Source organism: Carettochelys insculpta, chromosome 3 (assembly GCF_033958435.1).
Source record: "Carettochelys insculpta isolate YL-2023 chromosome 3, ASM3395843v1, whole genome shotgun sequence".
Classification (NCBI taxonomy): Eukaryota; Metazoa; Chordata; order Testudines; family Carettochelyidae; genus Carettochelys; species Carettochelys insculpta.
Genome location: NC_134139.1, coordinates 170,947,044 through 170,971,572, shown reverse-complemented (window position 1 = coordinate 170,971,572; position 24,529 = coordinate 170,947,044).

Below are 24,529 nucleotides of genomic sequence, written 5' to 3'. Positions count from 1 at the left end.
ATAGCCAGACCAGAACAGACGGTTCTGTTCAGAACCGTCTGTTCTGGTCTGGCTATGGTCTGAAGAAGTGGGTCTGTCCCACGAAAGCTCACCTAATAAACTATTTTGCAAGTCTTTAAAGTGCTACTTGACTGCTTTTTGTTTTGATAGTGTATAGACTAGCACGGCTTCCTCTCTGTTACTATAAAACCGCTGCAGAGGAGCAACAAAGCTGCTAGCCATGTTTTGCTGTGAGCTAGTTCCAAATTTGGCGTCCTCTGAGGATTTTGGATTGTTGAATATCTGCAAATGTATGTCTTTGTCCTGGTACAACTTTTGCTGACTAGGAGGGTAGATTTTATTCACTTCCCTATTACTATCTGCTGTTTTGATTTTTATAGACTAAGGAACTGAGTTATCAATGATGCAGAAAGGCCCCATTTATTGGTTATGAAACCTATGCTCTGGCTCTGAAGATGACAGAAAACATGACCAGGTCTTCAACTTCTTGTAGGTTCTTACTAAGGGAAGTGTGACTGGTTATCTCCCTCCCGCCCACCCCCAGCTTTAATAGACGAAACATATTCTTTTACACTGTTATCACAGCCATATTAAGTAAACTATAATTCTTTGAAAGGTAAACCTGTATTGTTAGAATATTAAGAATAGGTACTAGTTGTGTTGATGTAATTAGCTTATAGGTTAGAAACTTGTGTTCCTATATTCTGTCCAGTCAGTGAAAAAGGAATATTAACATTTGGATGAAATGAGCTAATATTATTGTCTTATTTCTCTTTGAAGTTTGTAGTATATTGTCTATGAACTGCTTCAGTGGTGAATTACCTTTGTGGCAAGGGCCGTCCCATTCCTGGGCCCCAGACCCCTTTTTGGTTCACAGTCTTGCAGATAATTTAGGTACCGCAGCATTGACCCTGCTTGCCCTTGCCGGGGTTTGGACTTTTGTCCCTTGGCTAGAAGGGCATTGGGGTAGGTGCCCCGGTCTGCCTGTGTAAATTGTCTTCCCTGGTTACTGACTGAACTCTCAGGCTGCCTGGAGGAAGGGAGCCCAAACGCACCTTGTCAGAGTTGCTCACCTCCCCTGCTGTCTCTGGCAATGTTGAGGTTGTCCTTATCAGCTTTTCTGATGCCCTTTAACTATTACGATCCTCTCCACCTCAGTCTAACCTCCTCTCCCTGTCTCCACACCTCCCCTCCCCCACCCCGCCCCAGGGAAGGCTTTCAGAAGGCCACATGGCAGCCTGAAGTGAGATCTGCTAGCCTTTATTGATTTATAGCAGCCCACTCTGCCTGTGATAAATTTGGGTCAGCTGCTTCTTGCTGTCTTGAAGTGACCCTCTTCTAATTAGCCAGGGTCACTTCTGCTTTTAAAGCTGCCTCTCTTGCCTTTTAATCTAGCCCTCTGACCCGACACTGTCAGACCTTATATCAATGAATGCATGAGGTATTGGGGTGTGCCTAGGAAATAGAGATTTACTTCAAAGCATCAATATATATTACCCATTCTTCAACCAGGGAATATCTGTTCTGATGTCTGCTGCCAAGAGGCAAAAGAACACTAGGGCCTGATCCTTCTTATCTCAGATATGCTTAAACTTTGTCAGGGGAACTTCAAGTGGCAAAACCGAGTTCTCCAGGACTTTTACACATTAGCAGCTTACTATTTCTACCATGAAACTCATATGCAGAGTCCTGCATATGAGACACCCACAGGTGTCTGGTTTGGGTTCGTGTCCCAGTTTTGTGAGTGCCAGCTCAGATGCAGATAACAAATTCTGTATCTGCACAGGGTTCTTACAGTAAGAGCCAGGCAGGCAGCTCTGAGGCATTGGGGTGTGGACCTTCTACCTGCCCTGGGTGGGGAGCCTGAGGGGCAGAGACACAGGCCAAGAGCTGCTTGGTCCCCATGCCCAGAGCAGATAGAGGGCCCAGCATTGCTCCCCACACCTGTCTACATGTCTCTTATTTTGGCCAGTCTGTGGCTCTGAGTCCTGGACAGGGGTGAGAGGGGCTCAGAACTTCACCCCAGCTTTGATAAGGGCCAGGTGCACAGCTGTGGAAAGCCACAGTGGATCCACCACCTGTCCTGAAAGTGGGGCCTGAGCAGCCCCAGGGAAGTCCTACAGGTCACCTTGCAGCGGCAATCAGTTGTGCTGGAGAAAGGGGGCCCCACCCAGCCACGCTTTACACCTTCTTCCTCTCCTTCTCCCCAAGGCCCCAGGTGCAGGACTCTACAGACCTAAGAACAGTATTCATATTTCTTTCTAGAATCTATTAATGACAGTATTTCTTTATTAATAGAGGGTTACTTAAAAAATACATGTTTACAGCCAATTCTTAAGTAAGATCTGAAATGTTCATTGACCTGGTGGGTAATGAGTCTGATCTCTTGGAATTGGTAGAACTTTATATATGATGGATAAGATTTTAAGTATTCCTCAATATGTTAGATTTGGCTGTCTGGGTGGGAGCCAAAGGCTGGTTGACTTAAAGAAAACTGGATTGTAGCTTCCTGGTAACCAGTAAGACGTTATAGAAGCTATTTTGTTCCTGGTTTGGTGAATCTAACTATAAGAAAAAGCCATAAATTTGGGGGATCGTGTATCCCATTCTCTGCCAATTTCTTTGATTGAGCATTCTCAGCGTGACCCTTCCAGTGACCACAGTCACTATATTGTTACATTATAAAAGATTGTAGTTATATACCTATTAATACCACATATTATAGTTATTTCTTTTTAATGAACTTTGGCAAAACCCAGGTTAAAATTCCTAACAGCTGGCCATATTAGTTAACAAACTGCAAATCCAAATAAACAATAAGCAAAACAAAAAACGTTTGCAAAAATTGTTTGTAATCACATTAATTAAGGCAAAATGTAGCTATAATCATTACTGATCTTTCCTAAAGAAGTTAGCTATGATTGGCCAAGCCAAGTATCCCAGCTGAGTACAGCACTGAAGAAACCCAGTGAAACTCAGCCTGGTAGTATGAGTTCAAAGAGAGATGACCCACACCTAACTCTGCAGGGGGGAGTTTTGGCGCTAATGGAGGGGCTGAAAGCTCTCTTTCTCTCTCTCCACACAACCATACTCAAATTCCTGACCTGCTTTCTGTTCACTGTATACAGTGGAGCTATCACAAGCCCATGAACCTCGGAAAGTGTGGGGGGGGAGGGGGGTTCCTTTTACTTGGCTTTTACATATACACATCTATATCTATATAGAGATAAATAGAGATATATAGATATATCTGCAGGCACCTATACAGTTCTATAGATGCTAAGTCTGTCCATGAAAAATGACAACACGGAGATGGGCAAAGGACTGTTCATAAATATATCCACCTCAACCCACACATACCTCAGCAGCCTTAAGAGGGAGAGAAAATATGCCTGGAGCAAATCCAGGCTCTGGCGGTCCATTGCTGGAACTCTCCTCCCACACAGAACCCCTTGCAAATTGCTTCCTTTCATTTCTATTGAGGGAGAACCAGCTCAGCCACCTTTCTTGATTTAAACTGTGGTCATATATCATAGGAAAGAGCCCCATTTGGGGCTTTATAGTAGTGAAGCCAACACCTTGAACTGCATCCAGAAGCTTACAGGAAGCCAGTGCAAATCACAGAGCACTGGTCTAATGTGCTCTCCCAATGTTTAATTCTACTTAGTAGGTGAGCTGTGGCATTGTGCCCTAGCTTTGTCTTCTAAATGTTGACAAGGTATAGTCCCATAACCAGTACATGACACCAGTCCAGTCCTTAGGTGACAGAGGACTGGATTAATCATGACAAGGCCCATATTTAGGAGAACAGGTCTTGCTTGTTTTGCTAGGTGTATATGGGGGAGCGTGAGTGTGCTTTGCAGTATAGCCTCCACCTCGACACCCTGGAGTTGACCAAGGTCTAACAACCACACCAAAGTGCACAATTGTTTCACAATGAGCAGCCACACCTATCAGTGGTGGGGAACTATTACAAGTACCTTTCAGCTGCTTCCCACAGCTTATCTACATTACCTCCATCTTACCTGGCATAATGATCCCTCGTACAAAATCTGTGATGTAGTGCAGGGTTTGACCATACATATAACATATAAACCATTGCACTGGGAAATGTCAAGAAAAGGAGTAGCCACTCAGTGCTCCAGTACCTAACTGGGCTGCAGCTCTTCGTTTGTGTCTAGACCGGTATTAGCCACTGTGTATCGTAGGTATAATAATCTCCTATTCCCAGGGAAACTGCAAGAAGTACTTAGGTAGGCACAACATATTTTGTTAATAGAAATACAGACAAGATGTGAAGGCTTAAGTCTTTCAAAAGGTGTGGAGGTATTTCTAATGCGAGAAAGTGATCACGAGCTCTTCGCTGACGGACAACACTTCCAGCAGCAATGCCTACCCTTAAACATACATGTTCACAAAACAAAAGAGCAGGCCTGTAGCACTTTAAAGACTAACAACATAATTTGTTCTGTGATGACAATGATGACAGACCCACTTCTTCTCATCTGGAAATTCTGATAAAAGTAAATTGACATTATGAGAATTTAACAGAAGGATCTTGGTCTCAACAGAGATAGCAATTACCTCACACATTACAAGGACAATTTCCCCATTTTTGATATTTGTGGTGATCTCAGGCAACTGAACTTAATATACACTTGCAGTAAGTAATTTTCTTCCTTCTCTCTTTCTGTTGTAGGTAGGTGATTCATCCGTTTTCATTTAATCTTTTCTGTCTTTCTGTTAAATTCTCATCATGTCAGTTTACTTTTAAGAGGATTTCCAGATCTGAAGTACTGGGTCTGTCCCAGAAAGCTCCTCACCTTATAAATTATTTTGTTAGTCTTTAAAGTGCTACAGGACGGCTTTTTTGTTTTGTGAAGATTCAAACTAACACAGCTACCTCTCTGTGACTATTCAACATACGTTTTGTTGGTTCAGTTCTGATTAGGGTTTGGAAAGGGTCCCATATGATTTGGAAAGGGTCCCATATGAGGAGAGGCTAGTGAGACTGGGACTTTTCAGTCTAGAAAAGAGGAGATTGAGGGGCGATATGATATAGGTATATAAAATCATGAAGGGTGTGGAGAAAGTGAATATTGAACAAGTTATTTACTTGTTCCCATAATATAAGAACTAGAGGACACCAAATGAAATTAATGGGTAGTAGGTTCAAAACTAATACAAGAAAATTTTTCTTCACACAGCGCACAGTCAACCTGTGGAACTCCTTGCCAGAGGAAGCTGTGAAGGCCAGCACTCTAACAGAGTTTAAAAAAGAGCTTGATAAATTTTTGGAGGTTAGGTCCATAAATGGCTATTAGCCAAGGGTAAAGTATGGTGCCCCTAGCCTTTAATTAAAGTCTGGAGACATGGCAGGAGACAAATCGCTTGATCATTGTCTTTGGTGCACCTCCTCTGGCGCACCTGGCATTGGCCGCTGTCGGCAGACAGGATACTGGGCTGGATAGACCTTTGGTCTGACCCAGTATGGCCGTTCTTATGTTCTTATGTTCTTATGATTTAGGATCAGCTACAACTTATATATACATAAATGGGGTATGTGAGCACTAAGCATCTCCATGGATTAGGCTCTTGGAGGGATGAGTGCTACCTAGTGAATCACCCACCAGGAGGGTTCTTATGTTGTCGGTGACTCTGGTTACCATAGAGTCCCATGCTGAGGTGTCATAGCTGAAGGGTCAGCTTTTAACTAAAGCTATTCAGATTCGTTTTTACGTGTGTACCTATATATCTCCTTAAATACACATTCCTAATGAAAATATTGACAAACACATGCAACACAATCTTATCAGAAATATAGTAAACTGACATAATGTAGGATTAGATTCTGATTTAGTTTACACTAGTGCAAATGCAGAGTAACCATGTGAAGCCAATGAGATCAGAGACTTACCCATTATCCATATCTTCCCCTAGAATGGTGTACGGTTTGTTTTATAGGAGATTAGAAATTTTATTTCCATCCTAGTCTCTTCTCTGGACTGGAAGCAGAATAACTTCCAGTTATAACATGATTTATTAGACAAGCCTTGCCAAGAAAGAGAATGTATGTCACCTGCTTTCTCAACTATTTCCTTCCAAAATGTGCATGTACTTCAAAGAGAATTTCAAGTACAGCAGTAAATTTATAGCAGTGATTTTTTTATGTATCTATTTGTATGATCAGATTATAGAGTTTTATTTGAAGCACGTTGTTAATCAATGTTGATTAATCGCAACCTCTGTTAAACATCTTCAGGTCATAGATCTAACTTAACTGCATAAACAAGTACCGACTTACTGTCTGACCTAGGGGAATACTTTCCCAGTCAGAACTGGTTTAAAGCTTGCCTCATCTTTGCTGGCTATTATGCCTCAAAGCTATGTAAAGGGCTGGGTACACCTACTCAGAGATGAAACGGGGCAAATATCAGTAACACAGAGATTTTCCAGACACATTGCTACACTCCAAAACATTTAACAAATACGCAAAATTAATATATTTCTTTATAACAGTCAAAGAGGAACTACCTGAAACATACATACTCTACCACTTTGTTGAGGGATTTTCTCACTTTTTCCCAGTGTTTATCTATGTTAATAATGGTGTTTATCTGTGCTTTCAAATAATGCCACCTCTTACACTGCATACACATTTATAAACCTGATACTATGTTCAGAGTTTTGATACAATTGTGAATTTAGCTTTTAGAAGGAAGATGAGTGAAGTGGTTGCTTCTGTCCAAAACTTCTTGTTGTCTGAATGTGGTCTGACAGACTAGATGGCAAGGACTGCTGGTTTCCATGCTAGTAGGAAGGTATTGTATAGCTGGAAGATTTTAGTAGTCCAATTAAATCATTTCAACAGGCAAACTATCTAGGTAAATCTAAGAAGCAACAACAACAAAAGGCATTTGAAAAAGCCAATTGGAGATACAAACAGGCATTTTTGAAAAATAAAGTTAGACATGAAGATACCTGTTACAAACATTGTAATCTTAAAATAGGGGGCTAGTGAAACTGTGTCCTTAAGGCTTCATTTAATGCAGGATCTGAGGGGTCTCCTGATTGCTGATTACTTTTCTTTCTAACTTACAAGATATTTACTTTTATAAAAAATCTGCTCCTCCTGCCCCACAGGAGGAGGGCCAGGACAAAATCCCCTCCATTCTAGGCCATGTCCCTGCCCCTCCTTTTCCCTGCCCCTGCTCTGCCCCCTTTCTCACCTCTTCCCCAAAGCTTCCTCCCCCAAGTGACATGGCCCCGGGGACTAGCGGGGGGCCTGGCATAGGCAGCAGGGGTCAGCCTGTTATTCCACACTCACTGGCAGGGGTGGCGGGGAGACAGAAGCAGAGCAACATGGCTTTGCTCTCCCAGCTGCTGGCCACATCACTCCAGTTCCCACTGGTGAGCATGGGGGGGTGGTCCCACCCCTGTTCCAAGTGATACGGTGGGTAGCGTGGAGAGTGGAGTTGTGTTGCTCCACTTCCCACCGTCACTGCCAGCGAGTACAGGGGGGCTTGACGCCTGCTGTCAGATCAGGTGACAAATGATGTGGGGAAAAACTGAAGTACTCAAGGTCTTTTTGCTGTGGTCTTCACAGGCACAGACTGCTCTCAGTGGCTGTGGTTCCCAACCAACTGTAGCTGTGGAGACAAAGCTTCCAGGTGCTCTTGGCGATGTATCTCCAGTCATTGAGGAAAAAATATCAGTGCAGAGAACCCCCTCTCTCCCAGGAGGGGCTGAGCCAGAACTCTGGGGCTTTATTTCCTAGAGATCTGGGTTGCAGCCCGTAAAGCCCCTCCTGGAACCAGAGCATCTGCTATGGCTGGGGAAGAGACACATTCCTCCAACCCAGCAGGAAGCTGCTGTGGCTGGTGGAAAAACACTCTCTCCTCCAGTCGCAGCAGCTCTGTGCCCATTAGCCCTGGGCCCAGCGTGATGTGTATTAGGCAGCTATGTGGCCATGCATCTTAGAGGGAACATTGGATGCAGCTCTTGCTGCTCAGCCCCTCACTTTGCACCAAAGCTATTTAATATCTGTTTGCATCTGTGCAATTCAAGCATCGGAATAGCTATAGGACTTTTCATTTATTGATAGCAAAATCAGCTGATTTAAAGTGTTTTGTTGGTACAGTTTTCCAGTGAGAAATGCAGTATTTCTTAAATTGTGATGGAGAAGTTTTCTAATTTTGATTGTGACAGGTTTCTTCTCAATAAGACAATATGTTCATTATGACTTTATCATACCAATTCATTTCATTTACACTTGTAGATATTAGTAAAACATAATTTGTATAGCATTTAAGGACAGAAGCTCAATTAATTTGATCTCTTGTATACGACAAGCCATTAAATTCTCCTGACTCAACTCTGTGGTGAGTCCAATAACTTCGGTTAAACCAAAACTTTAGAGTCCTCCAGACACTAAATTGTTGTGTGTCAAAGGCAGAGAATGAGAGATATTTAGGCCTCTGCAGCGGCCTTGGCAGGGAATTAACTGGTAAGCTATCATCAGATGATCCTACCAGTTAAACCATGCTACAAAGGGAAGCAGTTCTCTTCTTCCCTCCCCCTGAAAATCCTTGACAATGTGACTTGGCAGAAATGCCCTTCCTTCCCCCAAATGCAGTGATAGCATAGTCCCTTAGCAAGTGAGCAGAACACACCAGCAAAGCATCTAAGGAAGAGAATGCTGTGCCTTCTCAGAGCACTGGTCCAGCACACTTCGTGTCTCATCTTTAGCTGTGGTGGATCACTCAGGCTTCAGACAAAGCTGAGATGAGATTATAAGTAGGGCTGCAGATTTGCAGTGGCATTTGTTTATCACAAATCATGGAGCAGCCACAAGAAGTTTAGCAAAACTCACTGATTTGTTTCATTTTTGATTTAACCCCTGCCCCCATGGTGTGACAAATGAGGAATAGGGCTGCTGAGGAAAATGATCTGTAGAGCACGTGTAACCCACACCCTTCTAGGTGTGGCTGTCAGGTCTCTCTAGTCACCAAGAACACTTAGCAATTAATGAATCTGATACAGCCTTAGCTAAGGGCCAGCTGGCTTCAGGCTCGAGCATTTAGATCCAAAGGTCCCAGGTTTAATTCTGCCTCCCAGTGACCAGGTTGTGTCCGTGTTACACAAACATGATCTGTGCTCACCCCACATCAGCAGTCCTGTCCTGCAGTGCTGAACCTGCGTCCCTACTCCATGAGCTGCAACGTGGCGCAAGGGTCTCAGTACTGCTCAGCTCTTCCCCGTTTGTGCCACTGTCATAATTCCAGAGAGATGCCCAGGCTGAACTTGAGTGGGGCTGTGACCCCATGTGCCAGATTGGAAGAACTCGCTTGAATTTGGCCTGCCTGCCTTTCTCACGCTGTCATAGTTAAGTGGCTCTGCAACCCCTGTGCTTGGTTACAATACCCAGACACAGGCAGCTTGTCCTAAGGCCCTGAGACAGGGGCTGCTGCTGCAGGGTGGGTTTATAAAATCACAGACACAAAGACAAGTCAGGGACAAATAAGCAAATCACAATACCCAGGAAATTTCCCACTCTGTGACAAGGTGGCAGCCCTAATTATTGCTATTGTCAAATACAGAAACTCACAGGGTAGCTGCATCCTCTGGATCAACTAAGCCCAGTGTGCCAGGAGCAGATGAGCTCAATCTAGCTAATTAAAGAGGGCTGAGTCACAACTGTGCCTGCAAAAGGGCTGTCAGTAGTCAGCTGCAGGGAGGAACAACAGAGCCAGGCTAAGTCCCCGGGATGAAAGGCCACAATGGAGTGGAGCTAGCTCCTATGCTGGGTCCCTGGAGCAAGGCTTAGGGAAGCAGCCTTGTGCCTGCTGCTCCAGGAGGAAAGCAGAGCTGTCTCAGGCTGGGAGGCTGACCGGAGCTGCAGTGCCAGTGATCCCTAGGAGGGCTGGTCCTCAGCCCATGGACATAGCTAAAATACTCTCTATTTAAAGACATAGGCCTTGAAAAGCCTGGGCTTGGCACCTCATGCTCGGTAGCCAAGGAGATGTAATGACCTAGACTACAAGTGCCAGGAGGATATTGATCAATCTTGTTCTCCCCAAAGTCCAGGAAGCAGAAGAGGAATTCATAGATTGATGGCCTCTAAGATGGGACCACCCCAACCAGGCAATCCCACCCAAAAGATGGATTAAAGCATAGCTCAGAAAAATCTTTCTTAAAGTCTCAAAGTGATGGTGAATCCACCACATCTCCAGGTAAACTTCCCCCAATGTTTAATCACTTTCACTGCTTGGAAACTGACGTTTCAAAAAACAAATGCTGATCTTCCCATGGAATGGAAATTCTGTTTTCCAGCCAGCGGTAGTACTAAACTGTTTTTGTTGCCCCTAGCCCCCAAACTTATGCAGTGCAGCCCAACTCTTGCAATTCTTTCATAAGTCTGGCAGTATTTGGATATATTTTGAAGCCCTAGCTACTGGAGTCATGTGAACATGAGATAATCTCAGCTTTCACTTAAACATTTTCAAGTCTTTCTTTACAACCATTTTAGCTAGAAATGTGACTTGAGTGTACCATGAAGTGCAACAATGTAATCGTGTTAAATCATGACAGATTTAAAACCATGAGATTTAATGAGGTCTGATATGATTTTTGCATGCTTGAGGTTGGCAACGTTGCATAGGCAACTTTGTCACTTGGATTTGTCTTGTTCTGTGTTTCAAATTCTTTCAGATCTGGTATTGTTAAAGTTTGATCATGTACAGTTGAAGACATGCTCAAGAAATGCCTGATAAGGGAATTTTTAACTGCTTTCACAACTTATGTTACATTCTGAAAGGCAAAGGTATACACTTGTCATTATGGCAAATATACAAAAGAACTCTGATTGAAATTCAGCACATGCACAGTTGTAATCCCATATGACGGGCAGATCTCAACTTGTTTCAATTATATGGTGTTCACAATTGTAATGGAAGCTGCCCCAAGGACCATCTGGAAATACTCCTCAGAACACCACATGGCAATATCACTTAATTTTAAAACCACTGGTTTAGCCTATGACTGTGATTACCATTAACTTTGAATTTGTCAATAATAGAGAGATTGCGGAAGTTAAATCAGTTGCAGGTGTACAGACTAACTGGGAAATGGAACACTTAACCAAAGGGCACAGATCATAGAAGGGGGGATAGACCAGAGAACATTGCTCTATTTGTATAGCTATCTGCTATATGGGTAATGGCATATAATAGCTATATTAGTCTGTGCAGAACATTCACCTTGAGGAATAGCATTATTATTTATGTTATAGCAGAATTTAATGGCTACCATAGTGTTCAGCACTATGCAAACATATATAGTAAGAGACTGTAAAACTTGTACTATAAGTACAACTTGTACTATAGGTAGTATCACAGGGGTAGCCGTGTGGGTATGTATCTGCAAAAACAGCAAGAAGTCCTGTGGCACCTTACAGACACACAGATCTATTGAGCATAAGTTTTTGTGGACAAGGACCCACTTTGTCAGATGCATGTTGAAATGGACCCTTGCCCACGAAAGCTTATGCTCCTAAATCTGTTCTCATTGTTTTTACTATAGATGGTGTGGCACATGACAAATAGGTATGTAGTGATTTGCCTATGGATACAATAAAGCAGTAGTAGAAGTGAAACTAAAACTCAATTTTTTTGAAGCCCAGGCTTGCAGCTGGGTTACTAAAGCATGTTATCTCTTTAGTAAATGAGTCTAATATAACAGTTCTGCAATGTTTTTCTTGTTTGCTTTTGTTTTACATTTATTTGTGTTAAAGATGCTTACAGAAAACAGATGCAAACAGGCACATTAAATACACAAGTCCTGTGGCTGTATGAGATTCAGGCGTGAGTCTAAAATACAGTTAACATCACAAATACTCATGTACTTATTCATATTGTTCTACACAAGAATATACACATATATTTTACCAACATTGTCAGAAAAAAGTAAACACTGCAATATTGTTCTACGTGGTGCTTTTTATTTATTTACTTATTGAAAAAAAAGAAAAAGAGGAGCCGGTATGGGGCCTTGCCCCCTGCCCTCCTGCCGCTGGGTTCCCGCCACTGGGGCTGCTGGAGGGGTAGTGGGGACTCCAGCTCCTGGTCCCTGCTGCTGCAGGGTGAATGGGACTCCAGCTCCCAGCCCTGCTCTGCCATGGGGCTCAGGAGCTCAGGCAGTGTGCAGTACCCACACGGACCACAAAAAAAAGCCCTGGTTGTACAGTGCTCAGTGTACACATTTTATAAAGGAACAGCTAACGCAGAACTGTCTGATTCAGTTCATTATTGCAGGTGTTGCTTAACTGCTATGTAAATGAGAAAACTGCAACTTTCTAGATCCATTGCAGTGTGGTTTAAATTTGAGGAGGGTTTGTTAATGTTCTCTAGGACCAGTGCCCCAGCTTCCCCTCCTGTCAAAGCAGAATGAAGTGGCAGTTTTCTAGACAAACCACTAGGTGTAGTTACAGTGCAAGACTGTCATTAGTGCAGGCTGAAGTGATGTTTGTCTTCAGGAAAAATTTACCCTAGAATGCCAGGAAACGGGGTGGGTGGGGTGTCATCTTGTGGTTTTCAAAAGATGTTTACAAACCTTTTCGCACCGTACTGAGGTAGGAACTTGTAATGATGCCAATAAGAAACCAGCTAATTAAGTCTTCTACTTATTTACTAGTCCTTCTCTCAGATTATCTCATTGAAAAGCAAAATCCCCTCTGTGCCATCATGTGGAGAACTAACCTTTGCTGAGTAACCACACTGTCAGTGATTTTTGGCCTTATCTGACCTACATACAGGCTTCTTTCCCCCCAGCTCTCCCTCCCCGGTGTTGTATCATGCCTGAGATTTGTTTGAAAGCCCCCACAGGGCAGGGTTCCTGTATTTTATCTGTAGCAGGAGTCATTCTTTTGGGTGATGTTGAAATGTTAAGTAAAGAATGGTACAATCCCAAATGTAGCAAGGTTCCTTTTGGAATGCAGAAGAGGAATTCATCAAATGGAAGAAGCTAATGTTTAAATTATCTAAATGGCATAGGAGAGAGGCTTGCATAGTTTCAATTCCTACATCTTCAGGCAATGGGGCAGAGCCTTAGATGCAGCTCCCTTGAATTTATATCAGCCTTTTATTCCACTTGTGTATCTAGCACCAATACGTCTGTGTGGATCAGCCTGGTCAAGAAAAACAACTTAGAAAACATATCCTCCTGTCAGTGATCTGTATAAAAAGGCTCTGAGATACAGCATCCAGGCCCTGTCAAAACCTGATGCAAATTGTACCAACTACACTGCAGAATCTCTCTCTCTGCCGGGGTCCGCTACCCACCCTAATAATTCACTGCACATTGAACATTTTCATACAATGAGGTTACCCTGTGGCAACCTTTGAGAAGCTGAACATTAGCAAAATAGAAAATACCAGCTAGAATGTTGTAAATGGAGTAAACTGTAAAAGCAGTTTGTCTCAAACAGGAGAGAATCAACAAGGCACACAGGCTGGGTGGAACTTAAAAGAAATGAAGCCCACAAAGGGACTAATGAAGCATATTGTTAGCTTTTAAAGACAATAGATCCACAGGGTAATAACAAACGACTAGGCCATTCAAAGAATCAAGTCAAAACCCAAATGAGTGCAACTATGCACTTAGGGCCCGCCATACTGTTAGCCCCATGCTCACCATGAGTAGTACTTTACTCCTTGGTAGCCCCATCACAGTTCAAAATAAAAATTTCACAGTGTTACGTTGATGCCAAAAGAATGACTTTCTCAGAGAGTAGGGTATATTGCCTGCAAACAGAATGAAAACACATAGGCTACACCTACACTAGAAACATCTGTCTGCAGATGTTACTGTTGGATGTGCTGTTCCAACAAAACTTCTGTCAACAGATCATGTCTACACATAAAAGCGGATCATCTTTTGACCCACAAACGGCACTCCGGAGCACCTACACAACTTTTTTGTTGACAGTTTTTGTTGACAAGACACATTGGTGGGTGGACTCTCCGCGTGTTTTGTTGACAAAACTCTCTAGTGTAGATATAGCCATAGGGAATAAAATAAAATGGTATGGGCCATGCAGCAGAGCAGACTAAAAGAGAGCAAATATTTTGAAATGACAGAAAAAAATTATTATAGGTTAAAGTGTTCAAAGGACCTGTTTGGGGAGCAATAAATCCTGCCCTAAATTAGAGCTACATGAGGAGCAGTGTGGATGGCACCATTTGTAGCAGGGACGCCATGGGAATTAGAGCTTGTTAAAGTTGTTTTTCTTGTGTTTATTTTTAAACAAAAAGCTTTTTTGGAAAATGGCTTTTGTTGCATAAATGAAATTCTTCCTGGAGCATTATCAGCATTGCTGACATTTTGAGTATTTAGGGAGTGGGGGAGTTTTTATGCATTTTTTGATATTTTTCCTCACTACTTTTAATAAAATTTCTATCCAAAATGTTCACTTACTGAATGCTTGGTTTTTTGATAAAGGAATAACTTCAATAACCACTTGGATAACTTTTCATGGAACATAAGAACATAAGAATGGCCATACTGGGTCAGACCAAAGGTCCATCCAGCCCAGCATCCCATCTGCCGACGGTAGCCAATGCCAGGTACCCCAGAGAAGGAGAACAGAAGACAATGATCAAGTGATTTATCTCCTGCCATCCATCTCCTGCCCTTGTTCTGAAGGCTAGGGCACCATACTTTATCCCTGGCTAATAGCCATTTATGGACCTAACCTGCAAAAATTTATCAAGCTCTTTTTTAAACCCTAATAGAGTCCTGGCCTTCACAGCCTCCTCGGGCAAGGAGTTCCACAGGTTGACTGTGCGCTGTGTGAAGAAAAATTTCCTTTTATTAGTTTTGAACCTACTACCCATCAATTTCATTTGGTGTCCCCTAGTTCTTGTATTAAGGGAAAAGGTAAATAATTTTTCTATATTCACTTTCTCCACACCATTCATGATTTTATATACCTCTATCATATCGCCCCTCAATCGCCTCTTTTCCAAACTGAAAAGTCCCAGTCTCTCTAGCCTCTCCCCATATGGGACCCGTTCCAAGCCCCTAATCATCTTAGTCGCCCTTTTCTGAACCTTTTCTAATGCCAATATATCTTTTTTGAGGTGAGGAGACCGCATCTGCACGCAGTACTCAAGATGTGGGCGTACCATAGTTTTATATAGGGGAAGTATGATATCTTTTGTCTTATTATCGATCCCTTTTTTAATAATTCCTAACATCCTATTTGCCTTACTAACTGCTGCTGCACACTGCGTGGATGTCTTCAGATAACTATCCACTATAACTCCAAGATCCCTTTCCTGATCTGTCGTAGCTAAATTTGACCCCATCATGTAGTACGTGTAATTTGGGTTATTTTTTCCAACGTGCATTACCTTACACTTACCCACATTAAATTTCATTTGCCATTTTGCTGCCCAATCACTCAGTTTGCTGAGATCTTTTTGTAGTTCTTCACGATCCCTTTTGGTTTTGACTGTCCTGAACAACTTGGTGTCATCTGCAAACTTTGCCACCTCACTGCTTACCTCATTTTCTAGATCATTGATGAACAAGTTGAACAGGATCGGTCCCAGGACTGACCCCTGGGGAACACCACTAGTTACCCTCCTCCATTGTGAAAATTTACCATTTATTCCCACCCTTTGTTTTCTGTCTTTTAACCAATTCCCGATCCATGAAAGGATCTTTCCCCCTATCCCATGACCACCTAATTTACATAAAAGCCTTTGGTGTGGGACCGTGCCAAAGGCTTTCTGGAAATCTAGGTATATTATGTCCACTGGGTGCCCCTTGTCCGCATGTTTATTAACCCCTTCAAAGAATTCTAATAGATTAGTTAGACACGACTTCCCTCTGCAGAAACCATGCTGACTTTTGCCCAACAATTCGTGCTCTTCTACGTGCCTTGCAATTTTATTCTTTACTAGTGTTTCTACTAATTTGCCTGGTACTGATGTTAAACTTATCGGTCTATAATTGCCAGGGTCTCCTCTAGAGCCTTTTTTAAATATTGGTGTTATATTGGCCGTCTTCCAGTCATTTGGTACCAAAGTGGTTTTAAAGGATAGGTTACAAACCACTGTTAATAACTCCGCAATTTCACATTGGAGTTCTTTCAGAACCCTTGGGTGAATGCCGTCTGGTCCTGGAGACTTGTTACTATTCAGCTTATCAACATAAAATAATTTGTAAATATTAAAAAAAGGAAAAAAAGAAGAAACAAGAGTCTGTAGTTATCATTTCCAAATGTAAACTTGAAATTTTAACCAAACTAAATTTTCATTTGTGACTTCCTCTAATGGGAACTATCTATGTAAGTAAAGTAAAGTAAAGTTATACACATACTTTGCAGGTTGAGACCCAAGATGGTAATATCATTCAAGCTGAAACTCTTTTCTTGTTTTTTTAAAGTGCTTGAACAATTTTCGTTGCTCTACATGTTTAATATTAATAACAGAAGTATCAAGCTAGAGATAATGGACAAGATAACAGGAGAAAAATCAGCCTTCAAAACAAGTTCATGAAGAACAGTGAAGTCTGTTTAGATGTATTGCATACCAAGCTCAGAAGCTGTCATTTGTGTTAGGGTCTGAAATGATGCCTCAGACAAAATCAAGACTCTGTACTGCTGGACATTGTACAAACATGTAGTCCCTACCCTCTAAAGCTTAGAGTCTAAACAGAGGAGAAGTGGGAGAAAGGTGAAGTGACTTACCCATGCCATAAAGGAGGTCAGTAGCAGAGATAAGGTTAGCATCCCCCTCTTTTTTATGACAGTCTGGTGACTGATCCACTCAACCACACTGCCCTCTCTGTAATAGGAAGATGATTCGTTGAGCATTCAGTACAGATGCAAAATACACCATCTCCTATAACATAAGTGTAGTACCCAGAGGCACTGAGACCTCACCTGGGGTGAGTGGAATCTCTGCTCTACAGCCTTGCCAAAGAACCAGCTGGCCTTTAGCACATGCAGTAGAGTGCAGGGCTTTAGACCCTATGCTCACAGGTTCTGTTCCTAGGTCTGTTGGCGTTACATAAGTTAAACAACTACAGCAAAAGTCCTGCTGCATTCATGATAATTTGTTAATGCTTCTCACCTCTTCATAAACATCACCTTCAGTGTGACTTTCTAAACCCATACCATAAACAGGGCAAGTCAACTAACCTTCTCATTTCACTAAAGAGATGCCAGGGGGCTGCTCAATATGTGCCAGGAAAAATTCTTGACATTCCTGAGAGTTTATCAAACTTTCTCCTCCAGCATTCACAGTGGAACAGCTTCCAAAAGGAAACATTGCTATACAGGACTTCTATTCTCCATGGATCTGTCACAGCAACAGAGCACGCTGCGGGACATTACCACACCAGCAGAAACAGTGTATGATGAGGACTCACTGACAGTTAGCAAAGGGCCATTTTTCATCTTGTGGTGTGAAGACTGCAGAACTGGACCAATAAGGGTGAAAAAAGATGTCTGTAACTAGCAACTTCTGCAGCAAATATTAACCAAAGGGCCAGAAATCAGCTAGTTTGCAGCCTTGGCTTTTCAGAAAAGATGTTTCCAGAATCCTAAGGCCTAAATCCTTCCCCAACTCCTGCACTAAAACCAACTGGCCAGGCTAAACTGAAGGGTTCACTGTAGTAAGGAAAGGGACAGAAACCTTCCTTCAGGTGGTTGAAGGAGTCTCTGCAGCACAACTGCTCTCTGGGTGCTATTGTGACCTAGGGATCCATTAGTTACAGTTTCCAATATAGCTCCCCACCTCCCCACAATGAATTAACCAGCCCATTGCCAACCTTTCCTCCCACACAGGGAGTCATATGCAAGTGCCCATATTCTATTTCTCCACTGTACTAGTACTGATGTGGGTAGGTCCTGGCCTGGCCATGGAGGAGGGGTTAGGACTTGTGTCCAAGGAGTAGGTTCCAAAAGAAACAGGAGAGGAATGGCTGCACTGTGTTGTGACATGCTGTCCCCAGTGTGTGGCATGGCTAGACCTGAAAACCAGTGTGTGATGTGCCTTGCGCTTTACTAACAGGCATGCACCCTCCCTCTAAACTCTGCAAAGCACCCACCACCCACCCACCCACACACACACCGTATACAATCCCAGTCAAGATGCTGTGTGGGGAGGTGCCCATATCACTGTGGTTATGCTGCTATTTTTAGCACACTAGCACAGGCAAAACAAGCACGTACTTGTCTACCTGTACTGGCAATTACACCTCTAGCGACAGTGCAAATGTGCCCTGTTTACACCACCATCACCTCATCATATTTATGTAGAGCAATTGCTACTCTGCTTTCTCCTGCCTGTGCGAGGTACTTCCATCCTGGGAGTTCTGCTTCAAAGGCTGATGGCAAACGCATTTGCATCTGGATTTCTGGGTTCAGTCAGGCTGAAAGGAACTACTTGTCTTTCCCTCTGATTTCCCGACGTGGTTCTGTGAGGGTGAGCGAAGTTTCCCGTTAAGAAGAATGAAACACAGAAGAACCAGATTATTTCTCTAGACATTTATTAAAAAGAATTTAAATTTCCTTTCTTGTCCCAAATCCACAAAATATAGTGTTCATATTTGCCTTGGGAATCTTTCCATTTTCAGGTGCAGGGCACAGGTGAAAGAACATGTATCTGTAATATACAGTTGAAATTTCAGGTTGAATCTCTCTCGTCCAACACCCTCAGGACCTGACTGGTGCCAGACGAGAGAATTTGCCAGACCGTGGGAGGTCAATATTGCCTGGTATGTTACCAACACGTCCACTGCTCACTCAGTTCTTAAAAGACATTTAGAGATAAATTCCAGCTAAGTAACAGCACAGAACACTGAGGGCCAGGACTGGTGGCTGTAAACAAGCTTTATGGGACTACAGGAAACTTGGCCACACCCATGATAAGTAGTCATCTGGCTAATTAAAATCATACCAGATTATGGATGTTGTTGGATGAGAGAGTTCTGGATTAGAGAGGTTCAACCTGTACATGTAGCCAGACATGAGCCCTTAAGGAGACCTTTAAAGGAGTCACATATGAGAAAATCGCTCTGTGTCAGCTATTTTATCCAAAGATTGGAAAAACTATCTCACCTGAATTGGCTTCTCCTGATCGAGTAACAGGTTGGAAAAAACCGATATACTGATTTTAACTAAAATATCAACTCTTCTAAGTTTGCTCGTGCCAAGATGGAAGAGGTGTAGCTCCAGTTGGCATCCACTTTCCACTGAGCAGCCCTCAGTGCACATATGGAAAGAATTTTCTTCAGAGGGGAGATAATTCTTCAAACAGAACCACAGAATTGAAAGGGCCCTCAAGATGTCAGGGAGTCCAAGTGCTCTGCACTCACAGCAGGACCTAGCACCATCTCTGACAGATGTTTATGTAATCCACCCCTCCATTCTTCAAAGCTGTTGTCATGAAATACACGAGGCCCCAACAAGCGCTGAAACTCACATCCCCCCATTTACAAGGCAAGCAACCTCTGAGCTATTGCTCCTCCCAGCCCTTCAGGAGAGCTCTGTGCAACCCAAAAAGCCAGTCCTTCTCACCAATAAAAGGTATCACCTCCCTTCTCTCCAACATGGCTAGAGTCACACTGCATTCAAGCATAACATTTGATGAAAGGTCTGTCTCCTGACCAGTAGTCTGTGGAAAGTGCTGTAGTTATGTCACATCCTTTGAATCAGCGGATGCAGTAGCTACTGCTGTGCTGCAGTGAGAGACAAATTTACGAACACACAAACTTGGCTTTTTAATGTGAAATTCAATCCAGGTCCTGATTTCATTATAGCTGACAGGCTTGCAGGGACCTATAGCTGTCATGAAAAGGGAATGCAGTCCAATCTTTCTATCCCCAGCCTTGTCTATAAGCCTTTTAGTGCCTGTGGTAGACCCAGGAGAAATCTGGCTCCGTTGCACGGAGGGAAGGGGAATCCAAGCATGGAATGAGTTTTGGGTGTTACTTCATTTAGTTCTGCAGGGGAGTGGCCAGTTCTATTTGAGGAGCCATCAGTGCTTCTAATATTGCCATTTTGGGTAGGTTACATTTATCAGAACATGTACTCCTTAGAACACTGATAAAGCTCTGAAGTGCTGATTTCCATGTGGAGAGGTAGAGTTACATTTACCATGCTAAGCCAAAATAAGCTCCTGATAGCCAGGCCATTTACAACAAAAATTATGCCAATTACAATGTGGAACTCTTGAGTTCAACATTTCCTGTGCTGCATTTATTTAAATGACAGCACAGTCCACTGAATGTGATGCTGAGGATTTTTCTGGTATTTTACTTTTCTGTATTGGGGTAATTAAATCTTAACTGTTAGGTCTTATGGGGCTGGTAACCTGTTAGTGAAATGGGGAATGAGCAAACTAATGAAGGACAGTGCTCTTTCTAGAGTTCACTATTTCTGGGTGCTGCCATTGTAGGTGATGCATGCTGAGAGACATATCACCTGCTTCTCAGAAGCATCCATCACCGGCAGCTTCAGCTGAGTGAAAGTGGAGTTGAATGCTCACCACCTCTGCAATTCAGGCCAAGAGCTGAATCCACAAAAATTGCAGACCAGTCCGAATGTGGGCTTTAAGTTTTACTTCTTTCTCTGACGACATAAACAGAGAAAAAGGAGTAAGGAACATTAAAGTGATTTATGTGGTGGGTGCAGTTGCTCACTCTCTCAGGAATGGGTTTACTGAGAAGCATACAAAAGCAAAGGAAAATGGGGATGGCTCCCAACTACCATCTAGTGGTACAGAGGCACAACAAGAATTTGGCACACCTAAACATCACTGAGTGAGATCCTGGGCAGCCTTGAGACATACGTGCTAGAACTGGAGGTATAGGGGGTGCTGCCTCACCCTCTGGTTTGGAGGGGTTTCTGTCATGCAGAGGGTTTACTGTTTGGTTCAGTGGCTTTCAGCCCCTCCACTGTATAAATTGTTCCGGCACCCTGGGGTAGGGAGGTGAGTCAAGCATGATGTCAATTATGAGCTTGTGCAATAGAGAGGAGAATGGAGCTTTCACAATAGTGAAGAATGGAGGGAGAGCACAAGGACTTGGAAGCAGGAGACTAAATAAGGTTTTCTCCATGCTGTGTGTGCAATGGTGACAGGGCAGCCAGGAGAAGGGGTCTGGAAAGGACCTGGGCATTTAAGATTGCACTGAGTGTTGAAAGGAAGATGGGGGAGAATCATCTGTGCTGAGATGGTGTGTTAAACTGTGTGAGCAAGCAAGGGGAGAGATTGTATAGTTAGAAGAGCAGAAGAGCGGACTGAAGGCAGAACTCAGGTGAAACACTGAGAGAAAATGGGACGGGGTGAGTCAAAAATACCGGTTATAGAATAATAGAACACTAGAACTGGAAGGGGCCTCGAGAGGTCATCGAGTCCGGTCCCCTGACCTCATGGCAGGACCAAGCACTGTCCAGACTATCCCTGATAGATGTCTATCTAATCTGCTAGACAATTTATTCCAGTGTTTAAGCACCTGTTAGTTAGAAAGCTTTTCCTAATGTCCGGCTTAAACCTCCCTTGCTGCAGTTTAAGCCCATTGCTTCTTGTCCTATCTGCAGAAGCCAAGGAGAATAATTTTTCCTCCCTCCTCCTTGTCACACTCTTAGTTACTTGAAACCCGCTATCATGTCCCCTTTCAGTTGAGTCCTTCTGTCATGACGCCCCTTTTCTATAAAGTGTTCTGAATAAAAGGAAGAATCTGGCTGACGATGCGGGTTCCATACAATGCAGATATAACGTAGGCCAGTTTAGTGTGGGTCTCTGTTCTCCCCCAGTAGTACTAGACCATGTCATGCTGCGTCTCCATATTTTATATGGAGTTAGGTATAACTTGAATATGCTTTATGCAAATTGGAGCATGTAACCTGTCATTAAAAAACTTGTAATCCCCTGAATGTACGTATTCCACTTGTGTGCATGTATCAATCCTGTATTTGGGTTGAAAAATAGGAAGGATAAATCTTCTTATTAATCTTGGTCTTCTAGTGAAAGCCCTTAGTGGTACTTAAGGAACTTAATCGTCTGGTGCTCAAGACAATCATCTGTAAATAGTCTTGCTTTTCTGAATAGTAACTATTTCCAATACAATACTATCTCCAGATGTAAAGAAGTGAGTCTGCCCCATGGAAGCTCATTATCTAATAAATTATTTTGCTAGTCTTTAAAGTGCTACATGACTGCTTTTTTGTCTTGCTTTTCAGGTAAACCTGGATTATGGGTGATCCTACAAAGACGTGACCATGCCATCTGGAATCCATTTTGAATTGTGTACTTTTACACGGGGTGGAATGGGGATTTTGAACAGTGACTTTTTGCCTCAGAGAAATGGGAAATGATTTCTTCATCTGGCTTCACAGACAGCTCCCCATCCCAAGAAGATACATGAAAAGACTTGTGAACAAAAGAACTCTGACAAGGGAGGTGGGGGTGAGCTGCTGGACCCAGGTCAGACAGAACAGCTCTGACATGAGACAGACTTCACCTGAAATAAGAAATTCTGACCTGCAATATCTTCTTTTAGTGTATTAGGCTTAGCAGGTGTGTTTCATTCTATTGTGCTTAGTAACTTAGTTTGATCTGTCATCACTTGCAACTACTTAAATCCTGTTATTATACTTAATAAAATCACTTTTTTGTTTTTTATCAAACCCACTGTAAATAATTGTTACCAGGATGGAGGGCCAACAGCTGTGCCTCTCTCTCTCTCTTTCATTGATGAAGAGGGTGACTATCTTATGAGCTCCCTCTGTATAAACTTTATGCATCATGAGATGGATTTGTCTTGGGTTTTGATCTCATAAGATCTCTGTCCTGAAGACTATGCCATCCATTCTGAGAAAACAAGCAAAAGACAAAGGGAGAAGGAGAGTGATAAAACACACAAAGTTGCTCTTCTCCCTAGACAGTATCAATAGTGAGGGTCTTGTTGGGGTCATGGAAAAAAATATATGGGCTTTGTGGGGACAGTTGAAGGTGCTATGAACTAATTCAGGGAGTATGCTCTAAGCAGAAGGAGCCAAGAAAATGACATGAAAATAGGCATAAACGAGGAAGGGAAAGAGCAAAAAATGCTCACATTTCTCCAGCAGTTATTTGTAAGAGTAAAACCGAGTGAGCTCCTTGTTGATTTATACTATGCTTTATTTGATCCAACAACAGTGATGCCTCCTTATGCCTGCAATACCCACTTAACTTTGATTAAAGTCTTTGATTATCAAGGCAGGCACCGTGCCTTACTATGTGGTTACACAGTGCCTAGGACTATGGGTCCTCAATCATGGTTGGGGCTTCAAGGTGTTACCCTCGTATACAAGGAATAAACATGAACATTTTAATAATTAGGTGATTCAAGAAGAATCTCACATTTGGAGAAAATGTCATGTCACCCCACTTCTCTCACCTCCAGCTATTTCTGGTCTCTTCATTCCACAAACTAACTGAATATTCATGTTTATAGCACCAAGCTTCTCTGAAACAGGCAGCACCATTGGTCTGGCCCAGGTTTCCTTTAGCAGAGTAGAGCTGAGAGGCTATGGATAGAAATCACCTGAATCAGTCTCCAGCTGAATAAATTGTAGTTGAAAGCCACCCTTCTGCACTGTAACCTCATTTAAAATACTCCTTATTTTAAATAATGTAAGGAAACAGAATTGGGTAAAGCCTAAAATGTCACACTAAAGGCAGCTTAGGGAAAGGTTGTCTTATGAAATGCTGTCAAAAACTCAAGTGCACTTCAGCAATATTAGGAGCTCGCTTAACCTGAAAAGGCACATGTAAACACAATGCTAATCCCTCTGGGAACAAGAGGCTGCCAGAATACATTGCACTCAGCAGGAGCCATAAGCCATTAGTTAGGACTTTTTCTTCAAAGTGTTCTGAGGCAATGTAGCTAAACTCAGCTGCGCCATGCATTGTTCACTGTTGTCCTGCTTTTATCTGATGTTATGGCTGAATTGACTGAGATACAGGGCACTCTAGAGCTGATGGGGGGAGGGGTTCCAAAAGTTTACAGTTTTAGTTCAGATGAGCCTAGAAAAGTCTTAGTGACCCTTACCTGAGCTGTAAGGTTAGCACTCCATCTAGCCCCTCACAATGCTCCTTCTTTTCCCAGCCACTCCTCTGTGCCCCTCCACTCCTTAACACAGTTTCCCATATCAATGCTCGATCCCCAAAATCCTTCTAATTGAATCCACACTTTGACCTGCTTCTTCTCCACTTCACTGATGCCTTTTCTCCACTACCTTTTACAGTGGGGTTCAGTTGGGTGCACAACATAAAAAAAACAAAAAAAATCCCCAAACACAAAACAAAACAACAACAAAAAACAACAACAAAAAACATTTGCCTTACAGAAGACCTGAAGCGCAAGCATTCTACCTGCTGATAGGTTGGTTTTACTCTTCCCACAGGGGGCATGTTTGCTTCCTGGGGCACAATTTTGCTTCCATTTTCGCAGAATGGCCACCATAGCATGGCTT